Source organism: Ptychodera flava (genome assembly GCF_041260155.1).
Source record: "Ptychodera flava strain L36383 chromosome 3 unlocalized genomic scaffold, AS_Pfla_20210202 Scaffold_26__1_contigs__length_13983176_pilon, whole genome shotgun sequence".
Taxonomy (NCBI): Eukaryota; Metazoa; Hemichordata; class Enteropneusta; family Ptychoderidae; genus Ptychodera; species Ptychodera flava.
Window position 1 is genome coordinate 5,778,589 of NW_027248280.1, and position 20,668 is coordinate 5,799,256.

The following is a 20,668-nucleotide window of genomic DNA, read 5'->3' on the forward strand; positions in this document are numbered from 1 at the left end:
TGTTATGACATTCGTGCTCCACCTTGGTTGCAGCTTTGTAGTAGCAATGTAACATACTAGAAACACTGCTGTGCCAGTTATTGTTGCATTGTTGTTCTGACATGGATGTTACCTGACTTTTCAATCAGTCATGTAACACTGCTTCTGGAACAGTGCTGTTACAGCACTGTTCCAACAGTCATATTACACTACTGGTGGAACAGTGCTGTTACAGCGCTGCTCTAACAGTCATGTTACACTACTGGTGGAACATTGCTGTTACAACACTGTTCTAGTGACACTGATGCTTGAAATTTGCTGTTACAGCACTGTTCTAACAGTCTTGTCTCACTACTAGAACAGTGCTGTTACAGCACTGTCCTACGAGTCATGTTACACTGTTGGAATAGTGTTGTTGTATGACTGTTCTGCTAGTCATGTTACACTGTTTTTGATACATGACTATTACAGAACTGTTTCACATGCCAGACTGTGCTGCTATTCAATATATTTTACATTTTTTCCCAGGAATAGCTACTTACCCGTTGTTTTAGATATAATTGATGATAATTGAATTTTGAAATTCACTTATTTGGTGAATGTGCAATGATCATATCTGTAGACCTCATAAGATGAAATTAATTTTATTTATTCATTTATTATTATTTACAATCAATCTATAAAAATCAGCATAGTTGTTAATGCTTGCTATTTCTGAATTAAACAAAAACTTTTAAAATCAACAATCGGAACACAACAAAATTTGCAATTAAGTTATTCTAAGTTTTCATAATATTCTCGTCTTCCGCAATGACATCATCAATGTTCAGTTTTTTCCCAGTGTAATGATACCACTGGACATACATTGTCCAGAAGCCACTTCTCTCTGGTGCCTCATCTCTGTTGTATTTTCTCTACATAAAAGAAAAAAAAATATTAAATACCCGATAATACACTAGTTAGCATGTGAATGGTTCAGTTGAAGTAATGTGGTACATTACAAATATGAATAAAGTAATATATCTCTGTATAATACAATGGCTTTGTCAAAGATCCTATTGTGTAAATATCACAAAGTCGCCATTTCAATGTATACAAGGGTATATGAATGTTCGTCTTCTTTTACATTCATGATAAACTCCACTTCAAGTATAAAAATTGTTGCTTTAAGGATGCCATTTTTACATACTATTCAAGACAACGGTACAGTTTTTAATTTTTTTTTCAAGTCCATTTGTTATATTTTTGCTTAATTTTATGTAAGGATTATAGTCTGGTAATAAAATAGTTTTTAATTTTTTTTTCAAGTCCATTTGTTATATTTTTGCTTAATTTTATGTAAGGATTATAGTCTGGTAATAAAATATTAGGGTTAAATTTCTAACATAGTGAAAACGCGCGAAAATCCTTTTTACTGTGAATCGAGTGATAAGATGTCCTAAACTATTTCTTACAAAATATGCAATGTGTCACAACATCAATCTGTGTGAGAAAACGAGAATCTACAACATTGAAACTCATAAATAATTGGGACTAAATTGCCCTGAGGAACAATATAAAAACAAAGGAGGTTAATTCTAATTACACGTTCATTCACTTGTGCTCTACGCCCTCAATGTAACTATAGTGAATTCTTTTGTTTTCACATGGCAGCAGCCACAGTTGAGGATGGTTACAGCCATGTATTCATAACAGCACTGAAGTCATCTATATACGAAATGTTCAAATGATTTTCAGCATCGTCAATAGTCTTGAATCTTCCTTGCAGAGTTTTACTCACACATGATTACTACATTCATTCCCTAAAACATTAAAAAAATTTAAAAGAAAAATTATATGTATGTCATGCAAGATAATGGAGCATTCATTCTGTTAAAAAATATTTTACTCATTTTTGTTCCAACTCCCCCACAAAAACACATTTCTACTTGTAAGGTACACATAAAATAAGGTACACATTTGCATAATTAATCATTTTAGAAAAAATGGATATAAAAAAACAGGGGCTCTTGATGTCTCCACCACGATGTCTCACCACCTTTTGTGCCACGTCATCAATGTAGGCGGGGGTGTTGTACTGCTGGTTGGGTCGTGGCATCAGACATGGCAAATCTGTCTCCAGGAGGATCCGGTCCAGGGGGACTTCTCTCAGGGCCTTCACCTGCTTGTCGTCAAAGTCTGCCGCCATTGCCGAGAAGCTGAAGTAACAATGGTGGAATGCCTGGCACCATTTTCTAAGGGTGTGTGGCTCCCCTATGAAATTGTGAATGTGGATGTGCTGGGATGAATCGCAAAGCTTCTTGATGGTCATTAGGGCCAGGGCATGCGTATTGCAGGCGTACTTGTCCCCTACCGCGTCTCTGATATGGAGGATCACTGGTTTGGCAGGGTCTGCCATTTCCAAGAGGTCTGTGAAGACTTCTTCCTGTTTGGCCCACTTGTCGCTGCCAACGGTTCTATCGAGACCAATTTCCCTTACAGCTGGGATGTGTGGACGGATGCAACCAGGCGTCTGATCTTCTGTAGCACCTGGTCGTCTACTCCAGCGGCTACTTTGAGGTGAAGGTCAATGGCGATCTTCCACCTTGCTCCCGGATAAGGTCATCAGCAAAGCTTTCTGGGTCGCAGTACACCTCCACTCCCCCTACCACTCTGACTGGTATTTGTGGTCTGATGCTAGGATTAGCAGAAACTAACTGAGATGATGTGGTCACTCGACTGCCTTTCCGAAGATGTCAAATGGTCCGATTGAGGTGGAAATGATAGTCCATTGCTTTTGGAAGTGAAGGTTCCTGGATAGGGTCCACTTCCCATCTGTACGTGCCTTGCCGTGAGCATCGCTGGGCTCTCTGGTACTCTTGCGGCAGCTGCTGCTGCTGCTGGGTGAGGTCATTCCTGAGCTCCCTCACCTGTCCAGTGCCAAAACTGATATGGTCATGCAGCAGAGCGGACATGACCCTCCAATGAACCATATATGACTTGCCAGAGTGTTTGGTTTGGGTCCAGGTCATGCAGCAGAGCGGACATGACCCTCCAATGAACCATATATGACTTGCAGAGTGTTGGGTGGCTGATGCGGAGCTTCTCTGTGACTGTCCAGCCCAGGCGATGACATAAGCCCTCTGTGGTTTTCCGGCAGGTGTCTGTGATTTTAGCACCATTAGAGTGCCACAATGGGCAAGAGTGCCATAATGGGCATGCTAGGCCAAACCAGCCTTCTGGTTAGAAATCCCAGACGGTCGACAATGACATATTGTAGTCGATGTGTCCTTGGTCGAGGCATCGGGGTAGGTGTTTCCTAAGGCAATTCTCCTTGATCCCAATGGATTTTTAGTGGCATCCGGGAAAGGGCAGGGGGATGGCCGACCAGCGTAGAAGCTCCCTGCTTGCTTCAGTGAGCTAGGACGAGGCGCCTTTTCCCTGCTTGCAGTGCCAGTGTTGTGATAGCCGGGGTTTTACTCATCGTTAGCAATACTCTGTAAACTCTCCTAGACAGGAATGGTCCTGCTGTCCGGACAGCGCATTGCTTCTTTGGTGAGCAGATCAATGTAGCTTGGTAGAAAGGTCGTACGAGTTCTGATGCGGCGTGGCGTGGTCCGTGACGATGATGCTGCTGGGGGTTGGCCGTATCCCTTAGTGACCAACAGGCACCGTTGGGGACGCTGCCATTCACACACTGCACTGGTGATGTCATGTCTACCTTGATGTGTCCAATTATATCCACTGCTGTACCTGCATCAGAATCAGATGATACAAATGTCAGTAAATAGCTTCACGTTTCTTACATAATTGTGTAACCATCTGCAGTATGCATTTATCAACAATAGATACTCAGACAAACTGTGTAGTGTAATAAAGGGAAAGTGGCTTCACACATCACTCATCTCGTCTTGTATGTGCTTTGGTGTGTTTAGTGTCTGAAATGTTTTGGCTGTTAGTGTGAAAATTAACAAACGAATCGTTAATTTTAAAATAAGCCATGGCGAGTGTAATAAAGGGAAAGTGGCTTCACACATCACTCATCTCGTCTTGTATGTGCTTTGGTGTGTTTAGTGTCTGAAATGTTTTGGCTGTTAGTGTGAAAATTAACAAACGAATCGTTAATTTTAAAATAAGCCATGGCGAGACGTGGGCGTAGTCAGATGTGTCTTTGACAACCTTGACTCTTTTTTTATCCCCACGTTTCGAAACCAGAGCGGTCTCTTCCTCAGTCGCCTAAGATATATGTGTATCTTTTTTGTTTTATGTCACGTCCATATTGTTGATGTCCGGTTCTTCTAGCATTATGCAGCCAGAATATTTATGTTTGGATCGTCATGTGTTCGTTCGTTCATTGACTTGTTCCTAATACAAAAATGCCGTGGACTTTGGCCTGTATCAGTATATTGCTAATGTTTGGATTTCTTTTGTATGCGATGATCAGATGTTGTGGAAATATTTCATTCAGGCTTAGTGTTTTGTCCTTGTCTATGTGTTGTTCCCAGTTTTCGCAGATTGCTGCTTTTTATAGCTTGTGTTCTTATATATATTGTTGCTATAGTTTTCGTAGTGAAGACTAGTGTTTTCTTTGTTTCTTCGTTTGTTCGCTTGTGTTCTAGTTGCGTAATTCGTGCAGCGAACTATGCTTGCGATGTGACTGGACATTTCCTGTTGTTTTAGCCACGTTAGATTAATCTTGCCTAAAGTGTATTGACCTTTGAAACAAAGTCATTTGTGAGTTGCAAGTTCTGATGTATCTTAGTGTTTCGCCTTTGATCAGGCTTTTAAAGCGTAGATTTCAGGTGGCCTGATGTTTTATGTAAGAATTCAAATCTTGATTTGTGTTCTCAGTTGTATGTGGAGTCCATCGAGACTTGTATTTGAATTTGTCTTTTTTGGTCAATTTGTGTCGCATAATGTATTGGATTTTCCTTCTTCTAATGTTTGCGTCTTGTATGAGATGAACTCTGTGAGGACGATTTGGTGTTGGGATGAATTTCAACCCTTACCCAGTGCATTGATTTTTGCTGTTGTTAACTTGTGTAATGATAGATTTTGATGAATCTAAGATTCGTGTTGTCATTTATGTTTATGCTATGTTCGGCATTTGTACGGAATTCCATTGTGTTTGAGATAATATGGTGTCTCCTCTTGTACCGTCTTTTTCTGGCAATTTTGTTGTTTTTCCTGTTTCTTTTTTTGGTGACACAGTATTGTGTAAATTTGTATTTTGCATTTGTGACCCCATTCTGTTCGTCCCTCTGGACGTTTGTGTTTTGGGTTGTGTATAGCCTTTCGTTTGGCCAATAAATAATATCGGCTCTGGAGGCATTTGGCTGTCTTTCGTGTTGTGGGATCTTGACAACTGTCAATCTCTGTTTATTGTTTGGCGATGAATGTCTTTCTTGTTTGGCTGTGCTGTGCTTGATGCAGCGGAATGTAGTCAAAGCACAAGGTGACAAATAATTTGTCACAGTGGTGCTCCGATGTTGTCACTTTTTGATGAGAACAGCACTAGGTAGTGGCCTGGTAAGTATGCTTTAAGGCGTACTTGTAGGCTCCTTGGTGTAGTTTATGTGTCGCAGAAGCGTTTTAATGCTTCGCTTTGTTTAGTTGTCGCCTCCTGTAACGAGTAGAGTGAAGCGAGCCGTATTGCAAGACTTCCTGATCTTACCTACTATGACAGGTTGCACTATGCTGGTAAATTTGTATTTTGCATTTGTGTGACGGGTTGTGAATCGGATGGCTGACAGACTGTTGACACATATATTAGCAGTTGGCAGGAATGATGACATAGCTTCAAATCAAATCTGATCAACTGTGCGTCCGTCATGTAGAGGACCGTTTCAGGTTTGACTCTGTCAGCTAAAAAAGGTTCTGCCAACGCTGACAAGATTTAACCTTTCAAGAATAGCTTCCATGTCTAATGAAAGTTGATTTTCAATGGCTGCATTTCTATCCAAGAAAAGGTGCCCTCTAGTGGTTGAAAAGTGCAAGCTAATAATAATAATAACGAATGGTCGTAAAGGTATTAACGTAAAGCCTTAACACCATAACCTTAACACCTTAAATCTCAATGTTTGCAAATAAAATAATACTATAGACACATAAAATCATAGTGTTTGAACGTAAAATAATAGTAAATTGACCTTAAATAATACTTGAAGCACAAAATATCTTAATGTTTGCAAATTAAATAATACTATAGACATGTAATATCATAGTGTTTGAACGTAAAAAATAATAGTGAATTGACTTAAGGTGGTTGGAAAGGCTAGAGCGTCAGTTATAAATTTCAACAAAACTATTAAAATATAAAAGTAGTCAACATTCTCTGTGGAATAAAAAAAACTAGACATTTGGGCACAAAGGCATTGCAGAGTTATAGCCTGTTAAAACTTCTGAAAAACTGACCAAATAAGAAGAAGCTGGGGAGTCCTTAGTGTATTAACTATGGTAGAGGTCCCCTAGCTTTTAATAATAAATGTTTGAAAAGGGAAAGTCATTATTTGCTGTTTTTCAGGAAAGTTTGACAAGGCGGTGCTGGCATTCAGAGTGAGTGACTGCTATTGTAAATGCATTTTTAGATTCTTTGAGTGTCAAAGAGATGTCAAAAGTGAGATTAACCAAAAAAACTGCTCTATGACTTCAAAAGAGGGGTGCAAATATGGCTTGTTTTCAACATTTTTGACAGAATAACAGTTTTCCTACATAATTGTATACCAATTTAATCCAACTTTGAAATGAGATATGGACATGGAATTTTTACAGCCTATTAACAAGGTTACAGATAAGATTTGTACGGCACAATTTTCCTGTATTTGAAGTACTTTTTGAAAAATCACATTTTGAAATTTCAAAGAATTTTTAATAATTTTTTGATATATAAACCCATGTAAAATTATAAAAACAAATTTTATTTACAAATCCTGCCGTACAAATCTTACAATAAATAGTGTCAACATATTTATAACTAATTTGGTAATAATAATACTATCCAATTATTATTAAATTCAAATATGTTAAAAAATATGAAAAATTAAATTTTAATATTTACTGTGTCATATTTCAAAATCATGGCTGCAAATATACAATTTTTATATTCTTTGGAGAAAATATTAACTAAGGGAGTTATCCTGAAAATTTGAACTAAATATCTTGATTCTAACACTTGAAATTTGACATTAACTCTGAGAAAAGAATTGGTGCAAAAATAGCCTTTCCAACCACCTTAAAATAATACTTGAAGCACATATCTTAATACTTGCAAATAGAATGCTACTGTAGACACATATTATAGTGTTTGAACATGAAATAAATAGTAAATAAACTTAAAATAAAATAAAAGCTGACTAAGATCTCAGTGTCCACCTGATAACTGTATGTGGGTAATTGTTATTTTTGTAGTTGAGTGGAATTGGGGCTGTGAGTTCGGATGCTATTGCTCTCCTGTATTTGCTTGCAATTGGATGTGTTGTCGTAAGTGAAAATTTGCCAAGAAGTGTTTTGATGCTTTCGGGAAGAGTGTCAGCATTTCAGTGGTTGTTGTTGTTGTCACCATTACATCTATGATGTAGCCTGTTTTATTCATAGGTGTTTTTCTTGTTCTTCAGAAGCGGCATCTGTTTAAAGAGATATACATGCAGTCTTGTAAGATAAAGATGAAGGTTGACATGTATACTAGTGACATATGTATACTAGTGGCATATACACATGGTTCATGTCACTAAATTTGTGAGCTGAGCTGATCTGCAAATGTTCCTGTTAAGTGTGCACAGGTCACATTCATTGTTACTAAGTCCAGACTAGTCTGGTCACAAATAATGTCTGGTGTGGACTCAACTCACACAATTTATAAAGTCTTTTACCTGCCAGCTCCAGTTCATACTTTTGTTCTCTAAACGTCTGGTTTTCTAATTTCAGTCTCTGGATCTCCTCCTGAGCTGCAATAAGGGATGTTTGCTCACAATCCAGCACATCCACATCCATTGATTGTCTGAATATTGTTGATAGTTGGTTCTTCATATGATTGTGTTGGTTCTCATATGATTGCATATGGGGGGGGGGGGGGGGGGGGGTTGGTGGTTGGTGTACTATAGCTGGTAAAATACTGATAGGTTGCTGACTCCACTTTTATGGGTGGGGAGGAGTTTGCAATCTTGGTGATGATGCATATGACCAAGTGTATACTAAAGATGTGATGTTGTGGCTGGTTGTCAATGCACGGTCCCTCGTGGTCCATTATTTGAGTCAAAGTCAGATTTATAGCGTTATAAACATTGATGAATATACGTAGAAGATCCGTTTGTCTGCTTTGTTCCTAAGCGTAAAGAAATGGTGGAACATGAACACCTTGTAGTTGAACTTTGTGAACATATTTTTAACTAGCTCACAGACTTTTTGCATGCAAAATCAGCTTTGGTAAGCAATGCGAATTACTGGTGAAAATAGCATTGTAATGAAAATAAATGTACAGTGCGATCATTTTCATGAACTGTGTATGAGATACTGGATCTAAAATGTGGCAGACATTGCTAATGAAAGCATCGAATTAGTAAGTTATTGTCACTGCTCGGTAATCCTTCCTGGTGGATGAAGCCAAGCCGCTGTCAAGTGTCGGGAGTATCCTGATATAATTGACAAAAGAGTGGATACTTACTGGGCTGAAACCTTGTGCCATGTCAGCTACCTGTGCTATGGTTGTAGTTGTTTTATCATGGCAAACGACAACTGTTTGACAACTTGGAAACCAGAACGTCTTGAGACTTGTATGTCCGAGACCGATGGATTCGCTCTGCTGGGGACAAAGTCGATGTTCGGCAGTTTGATTGGACTTTTTGACTTGACAAGCGATATGAAAACTTCCTGCTTCACCGGAGAGAAGCACATAATGTTTTGATATTTGGCATTCTTAGGTGAAGTCTTCACTGGCGAAACGTTGACTGTGAATCTTCAACATCATTGGAAGAGCGTGGAACACTGCTATGTGGATCCACTGTGATTGCGAGGAATATGTTGTACAGAGTGATGGCAGGCGTACAAGGTGGAAGGTGTTGACACTGCCACGAGATTTGGCAGGGAAGCGGCACAGAGGGAAAGTGGAAGTTGGAAAGCGTGACACAATTTTTTGACTTCAGAAAAACTTACTGAAGGGTTTTCGAGATACCTCGATCCACACCATACGCCGCGCCATATTAGATTATACTTTGGACCCTGTGTTGAATTGCTGAACAGACTGCATTGATATGTGGTACAGATGTTTAGACCAAGTTGACCCCCTTTTATGGGCGACAGAGGATAGCAGGAGAACTGCATGTTGAGGAAGCCAAAGTAGCAGCCTGTACTTAAAAGAGAGAAGAATTGCTCGATTGATGGAGACAGTCCCATGAATTTCACCAGTACCTTGATCACACACCCAGCAGCTACAGTACCCACATCTATTGTGAAGACTTTCGTCCAGAGCGGGGTGATGGCTGGCTGACTTGAGTTTCTTTGCTGAACGTTTCTTTTCTGACTGCTCAACGCACTCTAGAGCACTTCCACCGGAAGTGGCTCCAGAGCCGGAAAGGGTGGCAGATGTTGATGGCACTTGCTCTGACCTCTCACATAGTGAGAGGTCATCACCTCTCCATGGCATAGCTGTTACGGTCAGAGTGAGGGTTAACTGCGTCCCTGCTCTCAAGAGTGCTGCCTGGGTGCGTAACAGCAACATTAGGCGTAGAACAAGCAGGTAAATTTTCGTCCAGAGCAAGGTGATGGCTGGCTGACTTGAGTTTCTTTGCTGAACGTTTCTTTTCTGACTGCTCAACGCACTCTAGAGCACTTCCACCGGAAGTGGCTTTAGAGCCGGAAAGGGTGGCAGATGTTGATGGCATGGCTCTGACCTCTCACATAGTGAGAGGTCATCACCCTCTCCATGGCGTCTGGTACGGTCAAAGTGAGGGTTAACTGCGTCCCTGCTCTCAAGAGTGCTGCTGCCTGGGTGTGTAACAGCATCATTAGGCGCAGAACAAGCAGGTGAACTTTCGTCAACAGCAGGGTGATGGCTGGCTGACTTGAGTTTCTTCGCTGAAGGTTTCTTTTCTGACCGCTCAACGCACTCTAGAGCACTTCCACCGGAAGTGGCTCCAGAGCCGGAAAGGGTGGCAGATGTTGATGGCACTGGCTCTGACCTCTCACATAGTGAGAGGTCATCACCCTCTCCGTGGCATCTGTTACGGTCAGAGTGAGGGTTAACTGCATCCTGCTCTCAAGAGTGCTGCCGGGGTGCGTAACAGCAACATTAGGTGTAGAACAAGCAGGTGTTATTTGAATAACTGCTTCCATCAAATTCATCAATGGCCCTCTTCATGTCTATGGATGGAGCAACTGATGTGAAGTTTTATTAGCTCCGCTGTCAGCGACGCAGACGTCGTCCGTCGTCATCCGGCAACAATTGCCTTCTCTGAAACTGTCCAATTGCTTTGAAAGTTTATACGTAGTTCACTTAGGGTGACCTCACTTAAGTTTGTTCAAATCGTGGTGAAATTTGCATATTTGTATTTTTGGGGCATTTTTTGGTGTTTTTGGTAAAAAAAATCTTCGTCTCTGAAACCGCTTGTCCGATTGCTTTGAAATTTGATATGCAGTTTACTTAGGGTGACTTCAGTCAGATTTGTTCAAATGGTGGTGAAATTTGCATATTTGTATTTTTAAGGCAATTTTTGTCATTTTTGGTAAAAAAATCTTTAAAACTCTTCTTCAAAACTACCAGTCAGATAGCTTTGATATTTGGTACATATGTCCCTAGTGATGATCTATTTCAGATTTGTTCAAATTGTGCAGAAATATGCAAATTTGCATTTTAAGGCAATTTTTGCCATTTTGGTCAAAAAATATATTTCTCAAAAAGTACTGGTCTGATAGCTTTGAAATTTGGTATACAGGTTTCTATAGATGAACTAAGTAATATGTATTGATTTTCTGATGAAATCTGTAATTTGTATTTCCAAAACTACTCATCTGATAGCTTTGAAATTTGGTATACAGGTTTCTATAGATGAACTAAATGATATTTATTGAAATAATGATGAAATCTGGAATTTTGAATTTTTGGGGCGATTTTCACTAAACACTAAATAGTCCAGGATGGGAGCTACAGTGTCATTGATGCTATTGTTTTTGGGGCAATTGTTGCCATTTTTGGTCAGAAAATTTTATTCTCAAAAAACTACTCATCAGATAGCTTTGGTTGACATGTTCTTAGGGATGATCCGATGTGATATATTCAAAGTATGATGAAATCTTCAATTGTGTATTTTTGCAGCTTGTTTTAGCCACTTTTTTCTGGCCACTGCATTGAGCTATCAAAGATTTCCACCTTCTTTATCAACATGTGTCAAAAATAGTTATTCTCTACATAAACACAGCGGAGCTATATCGGCCGCTAGGTCGCTTGTATTTACAGAAGCCGTTCGGACCCCCGGCAACAACAGTCAAACCAATGGAAAATTACATACGAGTGTAGCGGCGACAACTGTTACACAAATTGGACAGTACAACTGGCAACAACAAAATAATTTTGACCAGCACCGACAACTCCAGAGCTGACAACTGTAGAATTTCACCCGACACCTACAACTTAAAAGCCAACACCTACAACTACCTGGCCCGGCAGTGGCAGCGCTGTTCATTTGGAAGTGCCTGCACACTTTGATTGTACTCGATGCCGCTGGCGACAACTCTAGTCAATTCAAGCGGCGCCTACAACAGTTGTTTGTTTGTTCATTAGTGGACGCATGTGCACTAATTTGTACCAAATGCTGCTGTCGACAACTCTGGGCACTGGTTGCAGCGACGGCGAGAGTGCTGCTCATTGGTAGGCGCATGTGCATTTACATTATACCGATACCACTGGCGACAACAAAGATGAACATGAAACGCTGTTCCTTACGAAAAATTTTTACGGTCCCTGAGCCGTAAGTACCAAATGCTGCGGCAACAACCTGAGTCTACAAGAAGGTGATAGTGGTTGCCTGCCCAAGGGATATGGTGTACCGCCCATGTACACCGCCATATTAATTAAAGTCGGGGTCAAAGATGTGTACTCGTTGCTGTATGAAACGTCAACGATTTCATTTTAATGTGAGAATACTTCAAAAAGCAGTATAAATGGCGGCCAAATATATACGGATGCGTGTGGAGCTGACACTATGGAGAATATAAGATGGTCGCTTTTACTGCCACGTAGCGTCGTTATGACGTTCACCGATGTAACCTTTGACCTAACACGAGACTCAGAGTGTAGAACTTGCAAGCTCGCTTGTGTAAATTCTATGGACAATGCCAACATTAGGTGAGTGCTTTGAGAAAGGAATATTCATTTCCGATGTTTTATAGTTTACACGTGAGCAGTGCGTTGAGATGTAGTAGAAATTTGCAGTTTAGAATGTCTATCTAGCAATGTAAATTCCAAACGTCAAACGTGATGCTGCCGGTCCACGTCCATCCTTCTGCAGGTCAAGCATGAGGGTCCATGTCCTGGCTAACAATAGTATGAATATGTTTTACTTTCGGTTTCATCATCTTGAGGGACATTTAAAATCTATTGTCCAATCTCCAAACTTTGAAGCCATCAAAATTTCTGAATAAGTGCTTAATTCTTTTTCAGCAGATTATTTCTAGGAGTGGACCATTTGATATCATTGGGGGGGGGGCTTAGCTTCACCATTTTTCCCCCTACATTGCTATAAATTATTGATTGCAGGGTTCTCCACAGGGGGTTTCTGAGGGGCGGCCCGCCCCCGTTTTTGGTGGCCGCCCCTCTAGCTAATGTGCAGCCCCTGCAATTGGAAACGCCGCCCCTTTGTTTTTGATGGAAATGAAGCTCGTAGTTGTCAATTGTTAGCGAGCAACTTTAGTACTTGCCGTAATTAAAATGTACAATACAAATGGTAGGTCGTTCAACTTCATAATCTTGACGGTGACACTTAGTCATGGCAAATGGAAATCGTTTCACTTTTTTTTTAAAGCGGAGTTTGTCAAAGTTCTGATCTAATCAAACACGTGTATCCAAAAAATCATGCTAATGTCCTGTTCTGGTACGCGTGAGCTTGGGGACTCCGCAAAGTCTACAGTAGTGCAATTTCAAAGGATTTGAACTTCGAAGGTGTTAATATAGACGCAATTTGCTGGTGCACAACAAAGTTTTTCTACACAAAACTCTCACAGCGAACTGCTATGCATGATCATCATAAATTAATACTGGGTCTCGCTTTGACTCTAGCAGTCCCTCCTAAATGGAATCTTCCAGTCTTAGCCAATCAGCAATCTTGTACTATACGGAAATATTTGTTTATGCTCATAATGCTAAGGCTTCGTTGCTGAGTGTACTTGCGCTATGAAATATACCTTTCTATTGGACAAAGGTACTCTCCCTGTAAGCTGTACAGAGATGTCAAAAATGGCGGCTGTTTCAAGTTAGCTGCCATCGCGGCTATCGATAGCGGTCCAATCTGTGCATATTGTTAGCACTAGAAGTTCACCTTTCACCGACTAGGTAGGAGACGGTGTGGTTTGAACTGCTAATGCTTGCAAAACTGAAATCGCGGTAGGCTTAAATTCTGAATAACCATGCATCGGGCGGGAGATATGGTTTCCGTGTCCGAAAGTTGTGCACAGCTCCGTATGAGCTTACTACATTTGCAATATAGTTCACCGGTACCACAATTCAACTCTTACTCGGTATAAGCTCCATGATACAGCGACCAGAATTGTATAAAGATGGTTTTAGCTCTACATTTAGCCCTTTCCATTACTCTTTCCAACTGTTTGCAAATCGGCCAACGCTGGGATACATGCCTGGGATACATGTGTCTACCCATGGACTGTTTATGGATGTCCATGGTCTACCGTACGTCCATGCTCAGACTTTGGAGTTCGGAAGGTTAATTCGCCTTTGAACATAAACAGTCAAGCGGAAGACTCATTTCTTTTAATGTTTCAAAGTGACATTTGTTAAAACTATAATCACTTGAAACGTAGGGTCAGCAAGTTGAGAGAAAGATAATAATTATGTCTTTGTTCAATTGTTTGAGAATACATTAAAAAATAGAGACGATTGTTTTCAAGTAATTATCATATACTTTAGGTATATGATAATTTTAAGTTTTCCGAAAAAAATGATACATTTAGAAGGCTCTGTCCAATTTTTATGTTCTTAAGTAAATTTTCAAGAATGATACGAAATATTATGCTAATTATATGTAAATGACATGCTAATTGTATGCAAATCAGCCGCCCTTATAAAATCACAAACCGCGGAGAACCCTGATTGATTGTACTCAGCAAAGGCTAGCAACGTTTTTTATTCCTACTTTGACCTACCCCATATCTCACTTTTTACATCACATTAGTTTGTTTTTTTTTAAATGTTTAGAGTTCAAAATGACACGAATGTACTGTGTTGCAAATGATATCACAAAAAAGGATCAATAACAAGTGTTAGCAAATGAGTGAATGAGAATTGACAAAGTGTTCAGGAGGAGAAGAGTTGTTCAAGTATGAGCGGAAAGGCATACTTGAGTGGGGTGTTCTGTTATGCAGTAGGATAAATAAATAAATTAAATAAATAATTTATATAGCGCCTAGTATCCATCAGCAATGTTCATTAGAAACCAAAATCTTCTAAAGTCCCCTCGATAAAAAATTGTCCATTCCAAATCCTAAACTTAAAGGGCCGCTTCATTCATTCAGTCTAATTTTATTGCCTGTAATATGAACTTGACCACTGTATATCCTTGTTAGGAGCCAAATTAGAAGTCTCAAAAGTGAGCTACACAGTATACTAAAAGTCAGTGTTCTTTATTACAGAAGAGGAAGAATTAATCTAGACATACACATGGCTTGATATATCATTTAATGGTAAAGAATCACGGATTTCCTTTACGGTAGGTATAGGCAATCCACAATTGGTGTGAGTTGGAGTAGGGTCACTCACTATTTATTATGCACTAGCTTTTCATTAAAAATTTTTGCTTATTTGAAATTATCATACATGCTGTGCCTGTATTGCCATTCTTCTATTGTTCAGACGGTACTGATATGAGCCCATATTTTAACTAGTGAAAATACGAATTATATTTTCACTGTAACCGAACTACTTACAGCGACGCGTACGCGTGACCTTCGCTGTATGCATGACCTCCGTTGATATATATAAAACAGCTGAGTGAATAAGACAAATGACAATCCGAAACGTCATTATGATTATGGTCAAAATTCTGTTGTTTGCAGTCACTTCATGGGCATTGCACTTAGGCACAAGTACAGTTGTACCAAAAACATACAAACAAACGTATTGAAAATTTGTATCATTTGCCGACACCTGTCAATTCACGGCCGGTCCCATGGCGGTGCACGGTGCAGTGTTTTCGTGTCGTCTAAGCTGCTGCTGAAGATTACACCATGGATGTATGATTACACGTAATGATATCGGTTGACAGAGCATCATGATAGAATCGCTTTACGACAAGTTTCCTATTGATGAGCTTAAAGTATCTGGGCGGTGAATTACATCGTTTACAGTCGTAAATGAGCCACGAAAATCCAACCGCACTGAAAATACTCGCGACAGACAAGGTTGAAGGTGCACATGATATTTCCGATTTGTACCTGTCAGTGCACAGGTCATGATCGTGTCTGGTGGCACCGATGCGGTGCGGGTTTCAGATACAATGTACCATCTAAGGAAAGTCAAACTTTCGCTTAGGTTGTTAAAGGAAGTTTAGTTCTATTTAGGCAAGCCAGGAACGAAAATATACGAGCAGACGACGGAAATACCTTTGAAATGTTTTATTCGTACAGCAACAAAATCACGAACGAGTTACGACACTACAGCTTACAGTGTACTCACTTCATGTTTTCACTAATCCACTTACTGAGATTGTAAATTCGGCATCTTTGACGTCCGGGGACATGTATAAGTCTTCGAGATAAACTGACTGGTACGCGTATTATATCCACTGTATGTGCATTCATAGATGTCGCAGAGCTGCTTGCTCTCTATACTCTCAGCTGTTCATAGTTCATACCAATAGAGTTTGAGCGTGGCGCGAGTATTTGACCCGATTTTGGCGGCCTCATAACTTTCACGCAGGGATGAGGTTATGTATCAAAACACGAAAACACACCCATTTTACAAACTCCCGCCTATGTTTTACATCCACCGTCATTTTAAACTAAAAATAAATCTTCTTAAAATTGTGAAAACCTGTGTCGACATCGTAATATCTAAATTGTTTGCTTTAAAAGTGCTCCATAAACCCTCCTTTGAAGTGGAATGGCCCAATAGCGGAATAATATCAAGAAGTGATACGGTTGTCATCACTCCTTAGCAACCAACTTTTTATAAGTACAGCCTGGAGGAAGCAAGGTCGATTTCAAGTTGATTTCATTGCTAAATTCGGAGCGTCTGTAGGAAAACAGTCATAACGAAAGCATGCATGTATGATAAAGGGGTTATTACACGAAGTTAGGGCGATATCGCGTCCTATTCGAGTGATGTGTCCGTATTTTGACTCGTTGCTGCACAACTCGTCAAAATACGGACACATCACTCAAATACGACGCGGTATCGCCCAAACTTCGTGTAATAACCTCTAAATACTGCACTGAGATTGGAATGTGCAATTTCTGTTAAATGTCTAATACACAAGAAAGTATTAAGATAGGGTCGTGTTATTTTGTTTGTTACTGTACCATCCTCTGATAACAGTTCATCTTCACTGTATACAGACTGAGGTTATTTTGACTGTGCATGTGCATTCAAAAACAGAGAATATTGAACAAATCCGTACATGTACAGGACGCGTCAAAATTATAAGCACACCAAAGATTTTGCCTGGCTTTTTCAATGCATTTAATTTTGAACAATACAAATGATTTTCAGAAAGAAAACTCACACAATAAAACAAAAGTTGTGCACAAAGAATCTTGAAACCTGTATGCAACTCCGCAACGTTCAATAATATTGGCTTACAAATTCAGATTTCAGTATCTGTGTACTCATGATTACTTTGCTACAAGAAAGGGCATTAATGATTGTTTTCCTGATTTTCTTTTAAAGTATAGTTTTTCATATAACGGAAAATTCTTGCAAGGCTTGGTCTTTACAGAAAGGGTCCAAAGGCTTTGTCTCCATTGGATGATATACTTGTAGCCTTACACTGGTATGTCAAAATTTATACAGACTGTTTCTTACAGATCATTACAGATCATTCATCCTAGCAGACAATTTGTGTGTATACCTTTCTTGCTTGTTTGCCATCTGTGTTGATAGGTAAAAATACCCTTACCTGTTCCTGATGTATCTCTTGAGGACTTATGAATCCATTTTCCTGTCTTAATTACTTCTATGGAGTAAAGACAAACGGCTTTTGATATTTCATGCAGTATAACTCTACTTTTTATGACAAAATAAAATGTTAGGCTCTATTATGCCTTTGTTCGATTACTTTTTTTAGTTTATCCATTTTATTTCTTGATAATGTGGAGAAATGCAAATTATCAAAGCGACATTTTTACTTGCATGATAGGTTATAGTACAGACATATATGCATGATCACTTTGTTCATATTTCTGTTGGTTATATCATTGGTTTCAGGCAGAGATGAATACAGGTCTCACCTCCTTTCTCTTCTTTTTCTTGCTTATTTGATTCTTGTTTTCCTTGAATTTAAAGTCAATATCTAATTACAATATTATAAAAGTGGGTCAACATAATCATTCTTATTCAAGACATTCCCTGTATAATTTTCATTCATAGTTGGATATCACAAAATGAGCAAATGGTTAATAATAATCACATGAATTAGATTTTTCCTGTTATTCACAAGATATAAAGCATTATAAATAATAATTAGCATACCTGAGAGGGACTTTCAGTAATGCTGTGGTCAGGCCCTTTATTAGCAGCAGCAATCCTTGGGGATGGCAGAGAATAATGTCATTCTCAGACCTGTTTGTTGCTACCTCTACTTTTACTACCGTAGGTGGGGTTTTAGCAGGTACAATGTTAACTAACATCCACATCAGCTGTTGAGGGGAGGCAGCTCTTGTATCATTAATATCAACTGCAACTATGTTCTGGAGATTCTTTTGAACATTTGAACTACTGGTCTGCATGCTCACTTGATGAACTAGAAGAACCCGGCTTACTAACCCTTACAAAAATTTAACCCTTGCGGCGAACACTTCTGGTAAAGTCTGCATAATTGCCTGGTAAGTTTACCACAAACTTGTACTTACGCATAGGTTGAGATTTTTGCATGATGATGAATTTTGCGGCCCACATATTGTGGCATGCTTAATTACCACGACACTCATGCATGTCCTGGTATATTTGCCACAAAATTTAGGCCTTGCAGAATTTTTTTCGGTATACTTGCCACAAACAGGATTTACTGTATACATACCGATATTGAAGCCGACCCTATGGGTAGCCCCACCCCCAGTAGCATACCCCTACCCTTCACACTTTGCCATAACCATTCACACTCTACCTACTCATTCTTGTGCTCATGTAAGTTTTCAGAATGTAACCACAGGTTCAAACACTCACACAAACGAAAATCTTACCAGGTTTTTCATTGAATTCCTACCTTACATTTATTGCAGATGGAAATGCAAACAAATGACACAAAACAAAAGAAATCAGAAGTTCATCAACAGTTCTTTCACTAGATATCTCCTTTAGTCCTTGACATCCTCATAACAGAGTGTTGGCATATCCAACCATAATATTGGGAACAGTTACTTTTGATCCTGTTGATTATTCAGTCTCTTGGTTTACTTTCTGTAGACTACAGAAAGGGCTAAAACAAATAAAAAGAAAAACAAGCAAAGAAACCTGTGAGTGTCTTTTACAAGATATTGTGCTGTACAAGGTAAAATCAGGTGTGGCCAAAACCTAGTATACATTGGAACATCGCTCCCCTCTAAGTCAGGCGCTTAATCTCCCTTCAAGCTTTATCAACCACGACATTCCCCTCCCTCTACGTCTTTTCCGTTACCAATTGTAAAAAATTTATTCCTCACCCACCCGCTTATTAGTTTTTAAATTTGCCCACCCGCTGAAAAACCGCGCACGATCACCTTTGGCGGCACTTGCAAAATTCATCTGGACTATTCAATCACGTCTCTGACGATCTCTGTAATTGTTGAATAGTCAATAAAGTGTATGAAAGGATATCACTGTAGACTCAGTTATACTCACATTGTTTGGTTATTATTTCTCGCATTGGTAGGTCCCGTTGTGTCCATGACGGAATGACTGTACAGTAATAAATAAAACCTAGCACTTTGTACATCCAATTTCAGAATCCATGCATGAAGACTCACGATGCACTAAATATTATGTGAATAGCAATTTCAAGTAATCACTTGTTCTTTCTAGATTTTTCTTTACACATTTGTGAATACACCACCGCTAAGTTGAGGGAAAGAGAGGAGGGTTTATTGCAAAAAGAAGAACGGAAACACTGACAAAGTATAGAATTAAAGCACAAAATGAAACGGCAATATATAAAGCAGTAAAGGGCGTAGAACTAGTGCCCTTAAATCTCAAACTAAGTACTATCAAAACTTACAATACAAAACAGTCAAAATAGAAGTAGCAAACTAACCTACAATAAAATATGAGCAAAATATATGGGAGAGGGTCCCTTCAGTCAAGCAACCGAGCAAAGGTCATTGGTGACCATGGGGTCAAGGTCTGAATGACCTTGATGATGAATCCATCCTGAGAGGCCGAAATGTGGTAAAGGAGTGGAATTCCCGAGAAATGGGGGTCAGGATGGCCCCCCTTACCAAACCTGCAGATCTGCATTTAGCTGCTCCAGCTCTGTGCAGCTCAACTTCAGATCTGTTTTGGTTGTCTTGAGCTGTAGTTTGTTGGCAGCAGACAAAACTGATAATTTGAGCTGTCTACTAAGTCAATGCAGACAACCGTCAGCTCTGTGCAGACCAAATTCAGCTTTCCCTAAGAACTTTGTTTACATTTGTATAAATGGATCATTCTGAAGACTGCTTGCAACTCAAAGAAGGATGCCATGACAAATTGTAATGTATATCACTGTTGGCCAACAATACATGCATAGCAGTCACGACCAATGTGATGTGCATGCCATCACAGTTTTGGTGTGATACGGTGCTTGCTGATCTGATTTATATGCACTGTACAATCCTACCATATATGCAGATATCCGAGATTCAATTTTAGACATTTACTTTCTGTTTGACATATCTGTGCATAATGGAGACATGCTCAAGTATCATGGAGTGTCTACAAATTTATTCAGATTTGGAAAGTGACGTACAAAACACTGACCTTGAACATGTGAAAACTGCATACCGGTTCAAATGCACTTTCCAGCACTCGCACTTTCCAGCACTACATGTACGTCAAAAATTGATCTCTGTCTTTCAGATTAAGAAAGTGACCTACATAACATTGTCCTTGAACATCAGAAAAATGCATACAAATGCACTTTCCGGCACTTGAAAATTTAGTCTCTCTCTTTCAAATTTGGAAAGTGACCTACATAACACTGACCTTGAACATCTGAAAACTGCATACAAATGCACTTTGCAGCAATGCTACGTACACTTATGCAATCTACTTCATCAGAAATACTAACAACTGACACATGGAAACCAGATGCACTTGTGACAT

The 20,668-nt window shown here is 39.4% G+C and overlaps 1 protein-coding gene across 1 annotated transcript in view; it reads right to left on the reverse strand.

The window, feature by feature from the left end:
* Positions 1-789: 789 nt before the first annotated feature.
* LOC139125805 (uncharacterized) overlaps positions 790-20,668 on the reverse strand; it is a 105,490-nt gene continuing 85,611 nt past the window's right edge. The window contains exon 5 of the mRNA XM_070691897.1: positions 790-893. The gene's annotated coding sequence lies outside the window, so the exon portion shown is untranslated. The remainder of the gene's footprint in view (positions 894-20,668) is intronic.